Here is a 21953-nt window from a genome sequence, read left to right as displayed (position 1 = left end):
CAATAGTATGCACGTCTCAACTATCGGTAAGATTTTCATCATCTCCTCTATCGCAACGCTTTTTATAATCCCATGGATCTCTCTCTCTCTCTCTCTCTCTCTCTCTCTCTCTCTCTCTCTCTCTCTCTCTCTCTCTTTCTCTCTCTCTGTTCTTTCCTCGCTAGTATTCGTTATCCCTTCATCTTCCTGTCGTTCGAGGCTTCCACCCACTCATCACAATTATAGCAAACTAGGCTGACTAGTTTGTTAGTACACCTCACCTCCGACCATCTCGTCTAATGCCGTCTTTCATCTATTTTCGTCATAAAATTTCAAAAGTTCGATTCTGTTCTCCGAAAAGGTTTTAATTTTTTCTAAGGACGTTTATATGCCAGGAGTTCCAAAAGCAGCTCCGATTTCTTTCAAATTTCCCATATACGATGCATATGCTAAGACACTTTTAAATAAAGGCAAAGCTCCACGGAATCTTTTTTACAAAAGTCATTTTCGTTATATTTTAAGTGAACTTTACGAAACGAATAAAATATGTGACATTTGCCCCAATAACCTTTTGCCATTTTTTCTAATAAAAGTTTCCTATCGTCATTGTACAGTGTCTGGGATTTCGAAACGAAAAACAGTGTCAAACCTCTTCTTAAGGAAACCTTCGTTGCTTAAAAGAGCTTAAGAGAGCTGTGCAGAAAACGAAAGTAATGGTAATGGAGCGAAGTCCTGGTTATAAGGTCCAACAATCAAAACTTTGTATCCGAAGTTCTTTAAATCCTTTCGAGCTATTAAAACAACAACACGACAACAGCTCATCTCTTGATCTATTCTGGTTAGTTATCGATAATTGAGAGTAGAACCGAGTGTCTCGCCAGGTTAAAACATCTCATGATGTAAAAGTTCCATCCGTAGCGTAAATTCAAGTGTTGCCGTTGTTTGTACAGTTTCATCCATCTCGAATCGCAATCCTTTTCGTACTTTATTGTAATATGGAGAACACTTCTCATATTTTGTCTATCTTTGTAAAAATGATTCGTTTTTTTTTTTTTCGCTTCATCAGCGATTCGCAAACAGAATTTTGTCTTCTAAATTTTTCAGTTTAGTATCCAAATATCAAGATTATTTTTCTATTCAGCCTTGGGGTGAAAAGTGGTTATTGATCAATATTAAGTTCCGTAGCGATATCATCAAGTGAAATATGCTGATGATCTTTTCCAATTTCTTGAAAAATTTCATCGACTTTATCGACGATTGGTCGACCAAAAAGCCGAATGTCTTTAGCATCGAAATTTCTGCACCCGTGAGCTACAAAATGATTTACATATTGCATTGATAAAACAACATCAGTGTAAACATGACAATGTTTGTGTGTTTCTTAAGCATACGAGGTGTTATCGTTTTGGTTTTTCCGAATTTGGTTTTATTTTCAGAACGCAATCACTTTCTACTAAATTAAAAAATATAATATCATTGTACTATCGCCCGATAGGCTTAGGTTTACCAAAATCTTTGCGACTCTATCTCAATCTATTGGGAAAGTCATTAAAAAGCTTTTCGCCTGCCTATCGGTTATTTTCCCAACAATTTCTACTCAGATATATTCGAAATGACAAAACTTTTTTAAATAATAAATTAAAACGATGGACAAAATAGTTCGATACGAAAGATCTCAGGAAAATTTACATCAAAATTTCATCAAATTAACTTGAAAATTACAATTTGTATGTTACACACAGCCATACGTATATCGACGAAAATAGACAGACAGTCAAACTTCTATCAGTTCAGAAAAAAACTCTGATTAATATGACAGCAGGCATTAGGAACTAACTATTCTTTACTGTAGAGATGCAGGCAAACATGTCAACGGACGGACGTATAGAAAAATGTTTATTGTAGAATTTTTTCATTGAAGTAACATGTGTCTCTGGTATAGCTAGCCAAGGGATACGCATAGAATATCTTTAGAATATCTTCGGTGAATAGACTAGAAATGTGAAGATAAGTAAGCGGAAGGAGACGTAAGCGCGAGAATTGAAGTAGAAGTGAGGCTTAGAATAACAATAGATTTAAAATTAGAAATGTGATAATATGTAGGCGTAGAGCTTGATCCTCTTGATTTTCTAATTGGAAATTCTTTTCATTTTCTTGTCAAATAGCTCTCCGGTTGCCGCATTAAGCTGCTAGCTTAAGAGTTCGAAATTAAGTTAAGCGTAGGGAAATTAGAACATTATTCTTATCTCTCAGTTTTTGTAATTCCATCTCCTCTTCAGCCTTCTTCTTTCCTATAGCGCTTTTTTATTTATCTCTCTTTTCGTTTATCTTTCAAAGAATTCGAATGAAGAGAAATTTTAAAAATCTATTGCAAAAATTCCATAGAGATTAGAATAAAATTAATCAAGCTAAACTTGAAGAAATTAAGAAAGCCTTAAATTTGTATACATATGTATTTGTTTATTTATTTATTTGTTTTTTCATTTTATTTTGTATTTTTATTTTTTCAAAGGCTGGACGAATCGTTCTTTGTCTTCCAGAGTATCTTCTTGCCAAACTCAATGATTATACAACACATTTAGTCATTCTCCAAGTATCTATAAAGAATTATGATGATGATGATGATGATGATGATGATGATGATGATTTACAAAACGGGCGCTGGCGCTATATATACACATTAGAAATCAGTCATACCATTGCGAGTACCATGCAAAACTCTATATGAGTTTTCTTTTTTACCACAATATTCTTAACTACTTAAACGCCTTTCCTCACTACTACCATTGCCGACAAGCAATTTACATTTTATAGTAAGAATTGCAACAAGATGTTTAAGTATATATTCCTTAACTCGTGTGTATATGTATATATATATATATATATATATATATATATATATATATATATGTATGTGTGTGTGTGTGTGTGTGTGTGTGTGTGTGTGGATAAACTGCGTTCAAGCGTTATTTTATTGCATACTCCTCATTGACGGTGGTGCGTAGTATAGATAGGCTGCGTTGTTGCCTTTTGAATTTAATGACCAAAGCATAGCGAGCGTGACGGATTAAATTCCTTTTGTTGCCACATGTAATATTAGCATTTAATCGAAACGTTTTTCAGGCATTTATTAAGCAAAAGAAATACAGCGTCTCTCTTACAGCGTACATACCACACATCGATTACATGATGATGGGTAATACTACTCATGATCATGATCATCACATGGTATTCTTCCTCTTCTCTTTGTTTTTTGGTAAGCGCTTGGTGCTTTGCCGGCTCCCTGGAATCTAAACAGATGTTCAAAATCAACCAAGTTTTGTTTTTTTTTTTTATATATATATTACAAAAAAGAAGAAGAAGAATTTTTCTTTTTGTTTATTTATTTATTTTTTTTTTTTTTTTTTTACAATTAAATTTTCATTTAATTTCTCTTATAAGGACATCATTTGACTGTTTTTCGTTTACTTCAACGCGAACTGTGTGGTGTGCAAACGACAATAACTTTACATAAAGTTCGAGTAATTGTCGGTCTTCCTCAATATTATTTTCCTTCACAATGTTCAGTTCTTTCTTGTTCTTTGCCTTTTCTTTATGCACGTTAGTCATGTTATATGACAGGCGGTCACAATTTATGATGTGCGAAGTTGGGCGAACATTCATTGAACACTTATGTACAGCATTTTATTCTGCGCTGCTTGCTATTCCTGTACTTTTTAAACACATGCGCGCATATGCCTACACATGTATAAATACATACAAACACATACATCATTATGCAGCTTAAACATAAGCATATGTTGTAGTTTCATTATTAAATAATTTATATGCACATATGTATGTGTATATATGTATGTGTATGTGTATGGGTGTGTGTGTGTGTGTGTGTGTGTGCGTTTGTGTTTGCTTCTACGTATATATGTTTATATGAATATTGGTCTTCCACTCTTTCACATACACATATCTGTGTGTTTTAACTGCTGCTTCAACGTTCGTTCGATCAAAATTGCACGTAATTTTCAATGAAGCGTTGAAATGTTACATTAATGTTAATTAGATTTCTTGCTCTTCACTGTTTTTTTTTTTTTTTTTCTTTTTACTTTTTTTTTCTTTAAGGAGCTCCCGCTCCTTTACACCGTCGTGACGTTTAACACGATGGTATGATGACGTTAAAGAAAGAAAACCAGTAATGGTTATATAATTTTTTAAAAGATATATGCACTTTTAATTAGACATAATGATGTCAGATCGATTAATATATGCATGTATGTGCACTAAAGTATCAAGAAAATAATACGAAAAACAAAAATAAGAAATCGAAAAAACAAAACCAAAAAAAAATAAAAAAAAAAAAAATTAAAAAAAAAAAAAATAAAAAAAATAAAAAAAAAAAAAAAAAACATTTCGTTAATAATCTTAATACACATACATATGTAGAAACATTTAACTTAAGGCCTTCATTTGAGCGAAAGCGCATACATTATTTGCAAGCCTTTAACCTAATCCGTCATCCTTGTATATTAATTTTCCTCAATTGCTTCCACTTAAAATGTATGGCCAATGTACGCTCAATCTTTAACTATTTTCAGCTGCCGTCGTTAATGTTTGTTTGTTGTGTTATTTTATGTTCCTGCTGCTGTTGTTGTTTTTGTTGTTGTTTCTCTTCTTTTTGTTCTTCTAAATCGCAATTCAATTCGTTCATTGAATTGCTTTGGATTTGCTTAAAACACTTCTGTACATGTGCTTTATGCTGTGTAAGTTAAAGTTAAGCCCTTCTCCCTGTGTACATCATTACCAGAGTCCATGTAATGTTCATTCATTGCCTGGGCATTGCTTGCTTGTGCCTAGTGTTGATATTATGGTTGTTTAGCTTTGGCTGCTGTGGAGCAACCACCGCCTCCTTTTCTTCTTCGCCTTCATCATCGTAGTCTTCTTTTTCGTCATTTTGCACCAGCTATTTTCTGTTGACTGCCAAAACGTGACATACAGTCACGATTTCTTTCTTTATGAAATTACAGTCGTTTTTATAGACAACTTCTGTAAGTTTCGCTTGTTGTTGTTGGTCCATTTTAGAATTTCAATTTTTTTTTTTTTTTTTTTTTTTTTTTTTTGGCATCATTGATTTTAATATGGTTGTTTCATTGTTGTTGTTGTTGTTGTTGTTGTTGTTGTTATTATTGTTATTGTTGTTATGCTATAATGTCAGTGATTGCTTTTCAAGTCCGGTGTGATAAATTTCGTACCTGTTTATATACTATAAAATGGAAGTCGTAATAATTATTTTACCTAATGTTGTCAGTATATTGATCGGAAATTTTATACATTTATGATAAGTCAGTCAAGCAATTCAATAAGCCCTCTCAGACTGCCACAGTTATCCTGGACAGCTAGATGTTATAACAAAGTGTACCCTTTTTGTCTTTTCTTTTCTCTCACTATCTCCTTTTCTCTCGCTAGGTCTCTTTGCCCATTTTTTTCAAGCTACCTAATAGTTCATTTTGTTTATTTACAAAAAGGAGTTCTTGACTAACTCATTTTAAGCTTGTATCAACCATAAGTTCTTCAAAACTCTGGCACATGTTTACCTCATGCTGTCTTTTTAATTGGTTATCCATTAAAAATTAAAAATGCTAAGAATAGTTTTACCTAAAACTTTTAATCTTAGAGCGGGAAGAATGCGTACATTGTTAGTATAAAAAACCATCATGCCGTCACATCGTCTTATAAAACCATGGACTTATGTCATTTCTCTGCCACAACATAATTCCGCCGCCTTAAACTTGGAATGGCTTCTATTCAATAAATTCTGAAGCCTTCCCTTTGCAAAATTTTTTTTAAACGAAGTTAAACTCACACGGTCGCACGAATTGTCACAGGAAGTCAAGTCGGAGAGCAGTGACGCGTGCAACACGACTTTGGTGAAGGTCAAGGGCGATTTTGGCGCAGACGAGACCCGATCACACTTTGTCTCGTACATACTTCATTTTCCTTCACTTTCTGTAAACTATTATGGAAGCTGTGTTTTAGTGGTGATTCGTAGACACGAACCCGATCGAATCGAACCAAACGTCGACTTTCATTTTGCAGTCACTTCTTTTTGAATATCTAAGGTGTGTTTCTTGAGGATTAAGTTCTCCGCTTATTGACTGAGCTACGGTAAAATAGATTGCCGTAAAAAATAACAGCCCCCAAAATTCTTCGGGTCTAACTTGCTGGCGCTATCATATTTAAAATGGCAGCCATATTTTGTGCGCTCTTCCGACTATTGACTACTGAGTAAACCAATAGACGATTAGATGAAATATATAATAAATCTATTACATATTACAGTTCATAAATGCTGCTAACCTCTTCTCTCTCTCTCTCTCTCTCTCTCTCTCTCTTTCTCTCTCTCTCTCTCTCTCTCTCTCTCTCTCTCTCTCTTTCTGTGTCGGCAGTTAAAGCAAGGCCGGGATCACAGAAGTCTCTGACTTGTTTGTGCATAAATAAAGTTATTACAAGAGTTTCATTTTTAATGAGGGCAATACGTTGCCTCTCATTCCGGACATACCTACGACTATAATAAAAACTTTTAATATAAGGATGAGCCAGCAGCTAAACATGTATTGTCGAGATTTTGATTAAAAATTAGGTTAAGTCAAATTAGAATGTTGAGCTATTTACGATTTACTAAAAAGTTATACAGATCGATATTAGCCCGTGTCGAGAACTAAACACTGACGACTTGAATGAGAAGGAAATCACTTTAACTATTTTAGATTCGTTTACAAAGTCCGTCAAACAGCCTTCAATATATCACACATCAATAGATGGATTAGTTGTGAAGATAGTTTCCACCGTTTGAAAGTTTCACTTGAATAAAAGCGGAAGGTTTTTGCAGAATAAGTGTACAAAGCACTGTTAAGTTTCTCTTGGCATCTTCTACCATAGTTAGCAAAGAGCATGAAATTGTTATTTCCTTGCTCGATTGTAGAAGACGTGTTGAATCAGTCTTGATTGATAGCACTATTCCGTGTTAAATCGTAAAATGATGAGCGATACAAATATTATCGTATTTCTCTTGCATTATTTTTATTTATCTGCATTCATTTACTTACCTTATTATCGCAATGAAAACAATACCGTTTGATATATGTACACGAGTTGATCTGAAAAGGTATAAAGTAATAACAAATGAATTTTCTTGTTTTTGACATAGGGAGAATTGTCTTTCGACGATATAAGTTATTTTATATCACTGGATAATTGCACCAAAAAAAAAAAAAAAAATCGAGTTTTAGTCGTCAAACCGAACGAAATCGACATAAGATATAAGATTTTACCCTGTACAATGTCGGACGATAAGTGCCGTGTAAATATTTCATGATTTTAGTTTATTCGCTTAAGCTATATTTATAAAGACCTGGCGACGCACTCTGTCTATGAAAAAAGCAATGATTAACTCAATCGAGTTTTTTCAAAAGTGGAATTTTTACTTTAAGTAGGAAGTGTTTTGCAACGGTACTGTTCAACTTCTTTGGACCCTAAATGGTTTTGAATGACTATTATTTTTCGTAGAAGCACGCCATTACGCGAATCTGTATGGTCGGTGGTTGCCCTTGGTTAGCTGAATTCTCGAAAAAACTTTGTTTTAAAACTAAGCTGAGCATATAATCCGACGAACCATAGTTTATGAAGTCGTTAAACTGAAGCTAGATGACTAAACAATCATATCAAATCAGATTACTCAGCAGGTGGTCTCTTCCGAGGAAAATTCAAAATTATAGGAAAAATATTTTCACCCATTCAAGAGTGTACGGGTCATTTCGAATAAAAATTTAAACTGAAAATTGGATAAATTGAACTTTCAATGAAGAGAAAAAGAGCATTCCGTGACACATTGCCATTCAATTGTTAGAAGATTCCGTCTAGTTAGCCGCTAGCTGGCAAAATAAATAAACAAGTAAGAAAATTAAATCTTTAATACCCATCCTCGCTTACCCCAAAAAAGTATAAAATAAGTAAAAGAACAAAATTCTTATGCTCTATAATATGGAGCGGAAGCGGGTTGATTTCTCCTATTTTCAAAATAAAAGTTTTTCATGTAGAGTCATATGGGCATTGTAGGCGTGTTCTTTGAAAAGTTTAGGTCAATTCGAAAAGGCGATATCATCATCTTTGCTAACGGGAGAATGTTTACCGCAAGTATTACAAAGTTACGCAAACAGACAGACGGACAGACGGACATAATCAAATCGATTTAGAATTTGACTCTGATGAAGAATATCTTCTAAACTTTGTGAGAGTTACCGATGCTTCCAGCCGGACGTTGCAAACGTATTGACAAACTGAATATCTAAAGACACATTCGATCGCAATAAGTCAATATTTGTGGGCAATAACTAGTTTAACTTCCCGTTAAGAGTGTCAGTTAGGAAACTTGAGCGCGAATAAGTTCTCAGTTAAATTGAATATACTGAAGATGACCCTAAGCATGTTAATCTCGCTTTTAATTAGATATACGATTTATTTCCTTTTCGTTTTCTTTTATATTAATTTAGAAAATTCGTAATACGAACATATGTCTGTTGTTCGACAAGGACAAGGATAACCCACTAATGTAAAAAAGAAGAAATTACAAAAAAAAAAAAAAAAAAAAACAAAAAAAAAAAAATAAAAAAAACAATTAAAAAAAATTGACCCCCGAAAAAAATTGCAAATTAACAAAATTTAAAAAAAAAAAAAAAAAAAAAAATAGAAAAAAAGAAAAAAAGAAACTGAAACAACCAATCCCGCCAGGCTGAGTGAAAATCAATTAATCAATAGCGATATCATTTAGCCAAGTAGAAAATAAGTTTCATAGTTAGCCAAGCTAAGAAAACATTCACCTAAGTCAACCAATCAGTTAACGAAGTCAATCTAGGCAACTCAAGCAGTCAGTTAACAAACTCAGCTTAACTTAAGCAATCGCTCGTACTCGCAACTCGCAAGCGTACTTTACACGACCGCAGGTTTCTAAGGTACAATTTATCAAGCGACTTGAAAAACTTCTTGATTACTCTATTTTAATGCCATTTATCAGAGTTTTAATTTTGAGCGGTTACTGTACACATTCACATTCACATACATTCACTTCATATTATATTTGCCTCTTTTTCCATTAAAATTTCGATTTCTGTTAGTCAGGTGTAGCTCGCTCCATAAAATAAAATAAAGTTTCTTTTAAGAGATGAAATAAAATCTCTTTGTCTGCCTGCATAATAATAATATATATATATATGTATGTATGTATGCATGAATGTATGTATGTATGTATGTATATTGTATGAATGAGTCTATGAAGTGTACCATGTATCTCGAGATCTTATTCATGTCATATCAAAGAGCTTATCCAAACAAACGTTGAAAACGTCAACTAGCGTGTGTGGTGCAATATGGTCTTGCACAACAACAGCAGCAACAACCTGCACAAAAATGTGCAACAAAGCGTTCGAAAGCGTTTTTTTTTTTGTTTTTTTTTTCTTCTTAATTTTCAAAGACTTGCGTGAAATCTTAGCAAATGCGTCCAATGGCATCTAAACAAATGGTTGTGGTTGGCGATGGCCGCTTACTATGGAATGTATGGCTGGGTGATTGCGCGTTATTACACTAGTGCGCTGTGTCTATAATGTCGTTTCGCTTTCTTGATTGCTTGACAATGTGGAAAATCAATGCGTGAATGTGGGACAAGCCCAATGGATGTTTGAAACTCTACACTTATGTATATATATATATATATATATGAAATCTGACTGTGATTTTAGGTGCATGCCGTGTTTAAAATGTTGTTTTCTTTTAATGGCCATAACTGTTCATTGTTATTATTATTGTATTACAATTATTACTATTACTATTATTATTATTATTATTATTATTTTTGATCTCGGGTGAGTGTTCACAAAGTCCAGCTTCGTGCAATAATTGTCTATGCATTTTTTTTTTTTTTTTTTTTCATATTTAATCCTAATGCACATTATTGGTAATGGATGGATGGATGGTTGAATGTGTGAATAATTGTTACGATATATGTATGTATGTCTGTGATATTTTTTATATTTAATTGTTTGGGTTAATTTCGTTTTATATTTGATTTTCTATTATTTTCGCGATTTCCAAAATCTCTTGAATTGTTTACTCGTATTTATCGTAAACGCACTTTATTAGAGACAATGCGTGTCTGGGCACGGTTAAGTTTAAAAATCCATAGCCATCGGCTGTGCACTGTATACGTGTATTGCACACATATATTTAATTTTAAAGAAATGTAAATGAAGAGAAACTCAATTTATTTTATTCCATCACACTTGGCTGCATACGAAGACTCAAAGAAACCGAAAAACAAGAAGAAATATTAATAAAGATATCAAGTACTTTTTAAAGAAAGGTTACAAAACCATATATAAAAAGGACAAAGGGAAGGAAACGAAAAACGAGAAAAACGAAAAACTACTCAACTAAACAAAACTAAATCCATTGAAAGGAATTTGTGCTAATTTCTAACGAGAAGTAATACTTGAGAGGGATGCATCTGAAAATCTTCTAAAAAGCTTCCAAGCTCTTCGCAACAGTAATACATTCTCTCTGATACTTAGTAGAAGTAAAATGACGCATTAGTCTTTATATTACTCCTTTCGTTCGAAAATATGATTTACATTTTACAAAAATTTTGGCTTAACTTTATTTCCACTTAAAAAGACAACCAACTAAGTAAAAGCAAAGTCGCTGCTAAACATGGAAATGATGGTAATTACAGTACATATAGCAAACGTTATTGGGGAAGACCTATATAAAGTAAGCAAGGAGACGACCGTTCTTCTTCAAGGATATTGATTACACTTTGACTTACTTGCGCTGACGAGCGTGGGAGGACGAGTGGATTTAAGTTTGTCTGTCCATCCGTCTATCTACCCATCCGATCTTTGCTCAGTTATTTTTGTATACAATCTTAAGATTTAAATTTTTCAAGTATTTTTATGAAGCATTGCGATCGTAACTGCTTACTAACAAGTATTGAAGAAAAAAATTGTTGCACGAGGTTTTTAACACTTGTTGAATTCGCGCTAGGTACTTTGTGGATTAGAAGGAAAGTAATGTTGCATAGCGTTGGCGATTCGGAGCCCAATGGATGGATACTCAGTCCGCCTTTACTGGCTGGTGGATTGACTACAGCTGCGGCCAAAGTGAACTCCTCTCCACTGATATTTGAAGCCAAGAACATGAATGATATTGTAGTCAGTGGAACTTGCACTTGATCCCCCATTCAAGATAATATTTGCTCCTCGCTCTCGCTCTCGCTCTTGGTCTCTGCCTTTTCCTTCGAAGCCTTGGCACATCCGTTCTTCCTCTTCCGTTTACTGTACCAATAGCTATGTTTCACATTCGTCGTCTACGTCGTCACCTTGTTTATAGTTGAGAAGTAGCAGTTATAACAAAAGCGCACTTTTAGAAACTGCCAGGAAATGAATGTAAATCAGCTGAGTGTACGTGTTCCTTATATGCAGCCATATTAACTTTAAACTTAATATATTATACTATTAATGGGTTTATTAATTTAATAACCGTGACATTATTTTAACTTGGACACCTGCGTCTTTTATACTATGTGCTGAGACAAGTGAATTAAAAACTCCATAAAATTAGCGTGAGCTTTGGTAATGATTAAAAACGACAATAACAACAACAAAAACAAAAAAAAAAAAAGAAAAAAAGAAATATCAAAGAAAAGAAAACAGGAGATCATTGACGATAATGCTAACCGAAAATTCCAAGAGAGCAGCTATTAAATGTCATTAACAAACAACCTTACAAAGTGAAATAAAAGGGTTTTATAAAAGCCCTTCAGGTTGTGTGAAATTGAGGAACCTTGAAGAAAAAGAACCAAAACGATACGGAAGAATAATAAACAAGAAAATTCCTTAACTGCTATGGCATGAAATTAAATCCATTTCATTTGATCGCCAAACAGACAATAATAATAATAATAATAATAATACTAAGTAGAAAGACAGACACTTGTATTGTTATAAGGTTGATATTGTTATTGTCGTATGTTGTATAGAGTTTATCTTATATAATGAAAATCCATCGCGTATCGTTAACTGCGAAGGTAAAAAAAAAAAAAAAAAAAAAAAAGCACGTAAAAGACAAACACACTTGTGCAGCCCTTAAATATAACAAATATTTACCTCAAAAATTTTCAACGTTCAAAACGTTTTAAGAGAGAAGAAAGTCTTCGTCATATACTAACAAAAAGACAATAATAACAACGACGACAGTTATTTGTGTGAAACAATAATAACGAAGATCGACATACAGTCGTGTTTGTTAGAGGGGATGGACAGATATACTTACATTCACATTATTAATGCGGTCAATGCCGCGAAAAGTGCGACGAAATGTGACGTTTAAATATTCATGAGCCTTAGATATCTGAACATCAAGTACATATGCACAAGCATATGCACATGATGCACATGCATATGAACATGCACATGTACATATTTAAACGTGCAAGCGAGCATATTGAAGTTGTCTCTTTTGGTCAACCAACCGACTGTCTATAGCTTTCCTAAGAAATATACTTAAACTTCTTCACTTCTACTTATTCTTGGACTTTGTTTTTCTTCTGTTGCGCTTACTGCTTTAAGTCTCGACATGCACTTGACATTGATCAAGTGTGTGCTCATATATGTCTTTACCTTTTCTCTCGAACTATGTATATGTATAAATGTGTAATGTATGTTTATGTGTATATGCGAAAGTTAGTTGAGTCTTACAAAACCCAGAAAGACATAGTGCACTTGTCGCTTGAGGACATTTCTTGTTGCATGTTCGCATTTTCTTGCTTATGAATCTTCTATGGAAAGAAATGTCTTTGTCGTTTTTCTTCTTCTTCTTCTCCTTTTTTTTTTTTTGTTTTTCTTTTTAAAAGTTACTTATAGAAGACGGAAACATTTGCCACAATTCGCTGATATGGGTGCATAAATTAAGACATGTTGGGCTTTAATGTCTCAAAAGAATGAAAAAAAAGTCAAAAACTTGAAATTATTAACATAAAAATTTATAGTTAAAATGACAAATGAAAAAAGAAAAATTTCGACCTTAGCCGTTTGGGTTGACAATAATTCAGGTATAAGGCATTTAAAAGCCGTAATTAATGAACTAACTATGAACAAACTCTTTTTCTCGACTTGAAAGTAAATTTCATGAGAAATTCTTTTTCAAACGCGAAACGTAAATAGAATTAACATCGAAAACTTGTAGATCTAACGATTGCTGTACATTTTTGAATGAAATTGAAAGACAATTTTAAAAAATGCTTTCAATCAAAACTAATGAGATTGATTTACTTTCAATTTCGTTTAGGAAAGTTTCAACGAAATAGTTGAACGAAAATAATCGAATTGAATTTTAGCTTCTTTTGTTCTCATCTCAATTGTGTGGCGACATAACGCTACACAAAATTACCAACACCATCTATGAAGCAAATTTAAACATCTTTTACACTGCAACAGCACTTTTAGAAAACGCTCGCTCAGTTCATTCATTGGGAATCTTCATCGGAATAGTTAACGCATAGGGCATAAGACGAGCTCGTTACATTTAAGTGAAAACCGAAATTTGTGACGAAATCTTAATGTGACATAATATTAATCGTATCAATATGTCAAGCGTATCCATTACTGTCGGAAAGATTTGCAAAAGTCATTTTATAATGAAGCCAGAAAATATATATCAACAGTTATCAGCTTTGGAGCATTATATACGATATTATTTCCAACAAACAATTTCAATTTGTTTGTTTGTTTGTTTGTTTGTTTGTGTTAGGCATGTCTGCGACGATTTGCATTCATCGGCAATTTCATCATCGAATCATCTAATTTAATCAATTTGCTTTAAGTAAGAGGCACTGGGCTATGATGCAATAACGAATCTTTGAGAAAAATAGTAAAAATATGCGCTTAGCTAGTTATTCATGACACAATCATTGCAATGATTTGTGAGATCGAATTATACAATCGAGCCAAATTTTGTGATATTTCGTTATAACGACCTTGGACCAAGTACGGGGAGATTCGTCAAGTAACTGCGAGTAACATTCAACTGGACCCCGTCACAGGTGTCAATAGGAGGTGTCAATAGGAAGTTAGTCCTTCTGATTAACATTACTTTCAAGCGATCACTTCTTGTCTCTTCAAGTAGGACTTGTTGTCTCTTCTTATGGCGTTATCTTCGAAATTACATTCTCTTATGGATGGATGGTCAGTCTCAAAAGAGTGAAAGATGGAAAAAGTAGCAACTAACGGTGGACAATGCTTAGAAGTAAATCATTTGTGACATTTTTGGTATAATGAACAAAAGGTGTCGCACACGTCGACCGATTAAGTGAACTTTTTAATATATTTGGAGACTTCGGAAAGGACATAAGAATGGAAGCCTGGAAAATTGTAAGTCTTCGGTTTAATTATAATATTTTACTCCCCCCAGGGGGAGTACCCGACACTTATATGATATGGGAATGCGTGTGCCTAAGATGTTCATGGAATCAGATAATTTACAAAATTTGATTAATGCCGTTACATATAATTAAGAGATATAAATAAGATAAAGCTTTATTTTATATATTTCTATACTGCAATATATCAAGTTCTGTGTCTTTTTGATCAGGTACTGTCATTTTACCATACTACGTAACAGTTGAGGATATGAAGCAAAAATTAACCGTATGGGTTCGGTTACAAGATTGCCATCGCTTCCGTTAAAATTTGGGGTTAACAATTTCTAACATATGCATACGTAAATCATCAGGTGTGAGACTTTCGTAACAGTATTTTAAGCTTATGAAAGATCGCAATGTTTGTGGACATGTGCTGAAAGGGATCTAAGATTGCGTACAACTTTTCTTATTCTATGGATAAACGGAAAACTCTCTTCTATTGATTAAAATAATTTTTTGTTATTGTAAACCTTATCATCTGTTGATAAAAATACTACACCGTTTACATATTATTTGAAAAGTTTTTTTTGTTTGATTAATTAAGCAAGATTTTTAAAAATCTCTCTCTCAATTACTGATAACTGAAAATTTTCATTTACAGTTGTTTTAACTCCGTTGTGGTTTTTAGATAGTTTATGATTTTTACGCTTGGTATGTAAGCGCATATAATTAAGACACTTTTACGCATGCGCACACCTGTTCATCACACAAAAACACTACACCATATAAACGAAATCATGCTGCACATGAGAATTCTTATACAAAAAAAAAAAAAAAAATTATAAAAAAAAAATAAATAAATAAAAGAAGACGAAGACGAAGACGAAGAAAAAAATGGTTGTGGTTCTTGTTGCTGTTGCTTAAAAATTATTACCGTATGTATCTACAACATATCAAGAGTTAATTACTGTATAACATAATAGCAGCAAAAGAAGACGGGAAACATTGTGACAAGGGCTCAAAATGCGACATTTAGCCAATTCATGTAATCAACTCTGAAAACCAGAGGGAATGTTATAATTATTTATTAAGTTTCAACGAAAAAAGCCGTAACAATGTTGTGCATACTTCGTTATAATGATGATGATGATGACGATGATAATGATGATGTGGATGTTAGCGATGATGACGACGCCTAAAGAAGAAAGAAAATTTATGACAAATGTTAAGTGGGAAGGTCTTATATCTGTTGCTCGTTTTCTTCACTTATTTCACTTTTTCTGCAGTGGTCGCGATAACGTGTCACAACCATGTTATATATGAATGTGTCTTCTTTTCCTATTCTCTGAGCTTTTTTTTTTTTTTTTTTTTCTTACACTACCTTCTCCGTACATGCATACAAAAAGTAATTGTTGTGAAACGAAGACTTTTCAAGATTTTCCGCTCATTTGTTTTTGTATTAATAATATTGGATGGCTGGATAGTTGTTCGCTTGGTTGGTAAGTAAGTGGACGCTTGGTTGGTTGGTTGTTTAGTTTGTTAATAGTTGATTAAAGTTATATGTAGTGTGGCATAGCTAAATATTGTGAAAAACTTCTGGTTTTGTTTTGCTTTTTTTTCCTACCTCAGCTCCTTGACAAAGTCATGTGATCATCTTAAAATGATGCGGTTTTCGTTTACGATGACAATATTGTATCTTCTCCGCACCACTGACAGAAATTGTGATTAGTTACGTTTGTGAAAATGTTCAAGTTACTTGTTAACAAAAATTGGATGAACTTAACATGACTCTTTTATCTACTAACCTTGGTTTTTTTTTTTCGTTAGAAACATATTGACATACATGACAGTTCGCCTGTCTGTCCGTCTATCCATACATCTGTTACGTCCGTCCATATGATTCAACAAAACTACTTGACGCATTTTGCCTCCAAATCTTGCTTAGAGGCCCTCAACCGCATACAGCGAAATACAGCTACGCATGGGCGAGGAAAGTGTATTCAAAACTCTCAATGTCCTTGAGCATCAGCGTGATGTACGCTGTGTCGTGCTTTTTTGCAGCTACATTCAGGAGAAGTGTTAAAGAGATTTGTCCACCAATTAAGTTCTTGAACATCATCACTTCGCTTTGTTAACGTTCCCACCCTCTCGTCCTAGATTTGCTTGCATCTCGTACGACATACTATCGCGCTTTGGAACAATCTAGCCGCAATGGTCTTTCCCATTGTACTTGGTGTCTCTATTTTCGAGGCGAATATTCACAAACACCACTCTCGTCTCTTTCTATAACCATGCCTGACGACCACCATGCGGACGCATATAAAGGGCACATACACCGAATGGCTGAGATTCATCTGCAAGTGCATCGAGTTTTTGTCACCAATTACATTCAATCTCGCTTGACTATTGCGAGAATATCATCCCATTGTTTTATGATTGGTTCCTTGCAACGAAGAGCAGTTTAAAGATTAAAGTTTCTCAGGTGGTTGGTTCTTTTATAAACAATTAATAATTGCCTATAAACAAAATACTTTCAGCTATCAATTATCCATTATTAGCCTACAGCTCATGCATCCTTGCTTTGAAGGATGTGATGACGAGCTGCCTTGATACCTTTCGATCAATCTAAGTATTATATATAGATCAGTTGAACGTTATGTAAGCATTCGTTCTAAAAAGCATATCGTTCTAAAAATTCTTTGACAGATTCGTTAGTACTTTATTTTTTATTAAAAACAAGTCACTAATTGCATTTAAAAGATATTAAACAATCTCTCTGATCATTACTTAAGATACACCGCTTAATGCAAATTGCACTTTTTTGCTTGTATATGAAGGAAGCTTTTCCTTTAATATATTAAAGACTACTCCAGTTCGTAAGCAATTCTGTTGCTTGTTGCTTTTAGATGCTAATCAATATCATCAAATCAAATAACCATCTGTAGCCAAGAGCGAAATCGCTTCAATATGCAGACCGTGTACGCTGATAACATGCAAATAAATATTTTCATTACAATTTTAATATTAATGGCATCATTTTTATAAAAAGAGCACCACTTAGCACCAGCTGATATGTGTTCAAATTGTTGTTGCAGCTCAGCTTGGCCTTCGACTCTCACGAAGCTATTAAGCTTCATAAGGATAGTTTCGCAGGCTTAAAAGGCCCGAAAGCTTACAAACAAATTTCTTACTCATAATAATTACGCATATTAGTTCGCTCCTTTTCAAGCTTCTTAAATAATCGACTTCAATTAATTTAAAAAAAAAAAAAAAAAGAAGGAGTGGTCAATTTCAAAAATGTAAATAAAGTGTTAAATCGACAATTGCCTTATTACTTAGTTAGATAGTAGTTAGTCATTCCCGTTTCGAGCCTGTCTTTGATCTTTGAAAAACTTGTGTAACTTCTCTACATTATGTTATTGTGAACATGATTTCGCCATCGTTTTAGGAGTGTGTGTGATTAAATTAAAAGCAGTTATCCCACTCAAGCGTGCACCCTATAGTTTCTTAGAAGCCTATAATTTAAGAGCGTACACCCGTTCGCGGGAAATTTTACTTTTCTTGCTTAATACGAAGGATAGTGCCGCTAGATCCTTACGAGAGATGAGCAGGAGTGGGAGTTGGACCATTACTATCGGCTATCTAGGTGCGTATCTATGGTGGCTATATTTGAATGGGTGGGAGGGTCAGTTGGGTGTAATATAACACGATTTGTCCAACCAAATGAATGAATCATCAGGCAAGTCTATCAACAGCAACGCACTCAGGAAATGTTTCCTGTTTTAAACTGCAGTACAGCAACCGCCGCCGCTATTGCTAGCAGACGCTAGCTCTTTCTGATTAGCATGGACTTATTAATTGTTCGCAAGGTGGTTTGGATGGAGCTTCCATTCTTTTGGCGATACCTAACTATGGGTCCTTTTATGGATAGGCTCAAACGATCTGTTGTCCGCTTCACATTTAATTGATATTTTGCATAAAAGACGAGAAAAGCAATTCGCTATTGTTGAGCGATACTTTGAACAAAGTAACTCTTAACGTTCTTATTCACACACCTATTATATAAGATTATAATTGATGGTGTCAGTTGGATTGTTTCGTCACTAGGAACGCATTCACATGGTAGTTTTAGTTTTTATTTAATTTCAGCAAAGATTCAGTTATAAATTTGAAGGCCTAACCTAATTACAATTCAGTTAGAGAGCCTTAAAACAACAACATTTAATTGAAACATATTATAAAAAAAAAAAAAAAAAAAAATGCACAACGTGTCCATCATTACTACTCAAACACCGCATTGGGATTTCAACTAATAGGATTCAACTATTAGTTCACGTAAGTCGTTGGCATTGCAGGGGCATTAAAAGATAAGGAAATTAGGCTATAAGCCTCATTTAGGTTGCTCCTGAACACCCTACCTGGATTAAAAATCTCATAATCATTTATCCAATGCAGAAAAATCAAAAAAAGATTTCGGAATCTATTAACAGGTTGATGTGTTGAGGCGAATTGAGTTAATTTGTAAATTCAAAGCTATCCGGAATAACTGGAATATCGCTGGTGGTTGAGCCGAAAGGTTGCTGCCTTTTGCAAGGCATGTTCGAACGAATTCGGGTACCGTTTATATATTCATTACGAATGATGACACCTCAAAACCCAAATATTGCTACGAATATTTGCACTTCTTACGTTTGTACATACGTTCGCTTTATTGTATTATACTACTATTGACACAACTCCAAAGATATATATTATTTTGCTTTTCTAATTTTAAACGGGCAGATGGTTACGAAATCTATCGTAAGGATTACAATTTATTGCTATAAACATTGTTCTCTTCTCTTCTACGCTTTCTCGAAATTACTTTCATAGAATGCTGTATGCTATTAATACCTTTGTTTTTCGCTTTAATTTAGTAACTTACAAATTACAACAAATGATGATGATAATTATAATTTTGTTTGTTTCTTAGTGTCTTTGCAAGCACAAGTTTCGTTTCCTTTCGTTTCTTTTGTCATGGAAACACCATATGACGGAATTATTGAACACTAGACTGAAAGTCTGCCTACAGTTTCAAATGTCACTCATAGGAATCTCTCTCTCTCTCTCTCTCTCCCTCTCTCTCTCTTTCTCTCTCTGTCTCTCTCTCTCTATGTATTTTAAGTTTCTACTTGTCCGAAAATATAATGCACATTCATGTTTAGGTAATCCAAAGTCGTCTTTCCACTCATAATAACAAAATTTGCTTTTAGTGAAAATCAGAAAACTAATTGAGATTTTCGAAACATGCGGCCGCATAACCTGAAAGTCGGCAAGAACGCTACTAACAGCGTCACTATATTGCAATTCGTCATCTTTCTTATACTATTGCTCAGCCAATTATTCTTCCCGACATTTTAAGCAAAGTGCTTACAATTAGGTTATAGTGTATGTTCCTACCATTAACTCATTTTTTGTTTATAGTTTAAAAAAAAAAAAATTAGTAAAAGTATATAAAATATAGTAAAATTACAAATAAATGCATGGGTTACGTCACATAAAATTTATTAAATCATGGCGGACTGACTATGGAAGGTAGAAAAAGAAGCTGATGTTAATAGCTTTTGAGATATCAATTAAGAGAAAATGGTTCAAGTTTCAAAATTGGCGTAATGCACTTGACGATCTAATGACAATGCTTTCAAGACACCGATAAATAGATTAAGTTTGGGGTAACTGGAGTAAGCAAACTCTATCGACAATAAGCAAAAAACGCTAACATACATGCTGTTGCGATTTACTATCTGACACTTAGTACCAATATCTACTCCGACCTCTTGAAAGTCTGATGAAATGCTTTTTGCAATTTGAGTTCGAGCGTTTTAAAGACTTCTTTTCGGACCGTCTAACTCTATGGATATCTTGAAAGTACTTGCACAAGATAATAACAATAAAAATTTTAAATTTATTGATCATTTAGTAACTTTTAAAAAAAGAAGACATGATAGATAGTCTTAATTGCTGGTGCTCGTCGCACTTTTTACTTCTGGAATTTATTTCAACCATCATAATGTTTCTCAAATCGTATCAACAAATGAACTAAGAGTTGTTGTGTATGTGTTCTCGAATTTAAAAATATTCTACATTGCGATCAAATTTCGCGCCCGCGCAACTTGCAACTAAAATGAACATGAAGTCTAAAGCAAAAATGGGCGTACCCATTGCAAATCTTGCTAATTTTTTTGGACCCTTTTTGACTTTGATAATTTTATTGTTTCGTTGAGCATGAGGTGCGTGAGGTGAAAACTTCCGCCCATATACGACAGAAAGGGCGAATTTCAAGCCTTTAATTCCAACAAATTTTGTCGAACTACATAAGAAGAAGTTTGAACTTCAAATTTTTTATGCAAAATTGCATGAACTTTATACCGTCGAGTGAAGACAAGCCCCGTCCCACGAAATTCTTTTAATTTTTTTACAAATTGTAGTTTTAATCTTCCCTACACATACATTTGCTAATGTCTTTGTTACTTGTGCTTAGGCGGCGTAAAAAAAAGCAATTCACTGAAGTATGGCGCTCTCATCTGTTATTGCCTTGTCATCTCATAGCTAAAGATTTTCTTTTGAAAAGTCGAAATATGATTTATTCGAAAAATTTGTTACTGGGAGGTAAAAAGAAGTTTTGCATAATATCTTCTCCATCCTACCTCTTCGTTTCTTTATCTTTGGTACGGATGGGCAACAGCAGTTCGCAAATTTTTTCAATTCTTTTTTATCGAATTTTCAAGCTTTAAATTGCAAAATCTTCCCTATTTTGCTAACTAATACAAACAACTAACGCATTGGCCTTCTCGTGAATTAAACTGCCAAGATATGTCAGCTAGAAGACCATCGCACCATGTCAACTGATCCCCCTGATAAATGTGCGTCTTGCAATAGTAAAATTGCTTTACATATTTATTTTTTATGAAGCAAAGTATAATTCGTTCGTTCCGCTCAGTAAACTGAAAGCCTCGGACTTAACACAAGAAACACCAATGAGTTTGTTCAAAAAGTGGGAAAAATTATCGCCAACAATACGAGTAGCAGTGAAGCATGCGTAACGAGAAGAGTAAATGGATACAAAGACCCGATCTGGGAAACTTGGACATGGGATCTCAGTGAAGAAACTATCTTTACCCCATTTATTCTTCCCATGCTAAATGAACCACCGCAGACACAATCAGCTGGTAATCAATTTTTATAGATTTGTATGCTTTAACATCTTGCCCATTTGTCCTCAATTACCTTCATACGATCATTTCCTTGTTCTCCGATATGATCGTTATCTACTTCCTCCTATACTCAAAATAGTAATGAAATGAATCTGGTATGACAATCTTACTCAAGCCCACGAAGTCATGACAAAACTTACTCAGTTGATTCTTAAGCAAATTACACAAAAATAAAATAATCCAAACATTGGGTGAACCTGATCGGGGATTTATTAATACTACAGATATATATTTTGAATAAAAAGCAATATTTTTTTAGGCAAAGT

At 33.8% G+C, this 21953-nt stretch overlaps 1 long non-coding RNA gene across 1 annotated transcript in view; it reads right to left on the bottom strand.

The window, feature by feature from the left end:
- Positions 1-21953, bottom strand: part of LOC119638897 — a 222355-nt gene that overhangs the window by 23841 nt on the left and 176561 nt on the right. The window contains exon 2 of the long non-coding RNA XR_005247506.1: positions 7077-7127. This is a non-coding gene — a long non-coding RNA (uncharacterized LOC119638897). The remainder of the gene's footprint in view (positions 1-7076; positions 7128-21953) is intronic.

This window comes from Glossina fuscipes, unplaced genomic scaffold (genome assembly GCF_014805625.2).
Source record: "Glossina fuscipes isolate IAEA_lab_2018 unplaced genomic scaffold, Yale_Gfus_2 0, whole genome shotgun sequence".
NCBI classification, from domain to species: Eukaryota; Metazoa; Arthropoda; class Insecta; order Diptera; family Glossinidae; genus Glossina; species Glossina fuscipes.
The sequence above is the reverse complement of the archived record's forward strand: the minus strand, read 5'-3'. Positions and strand labels throughout refer to the sequence as shown.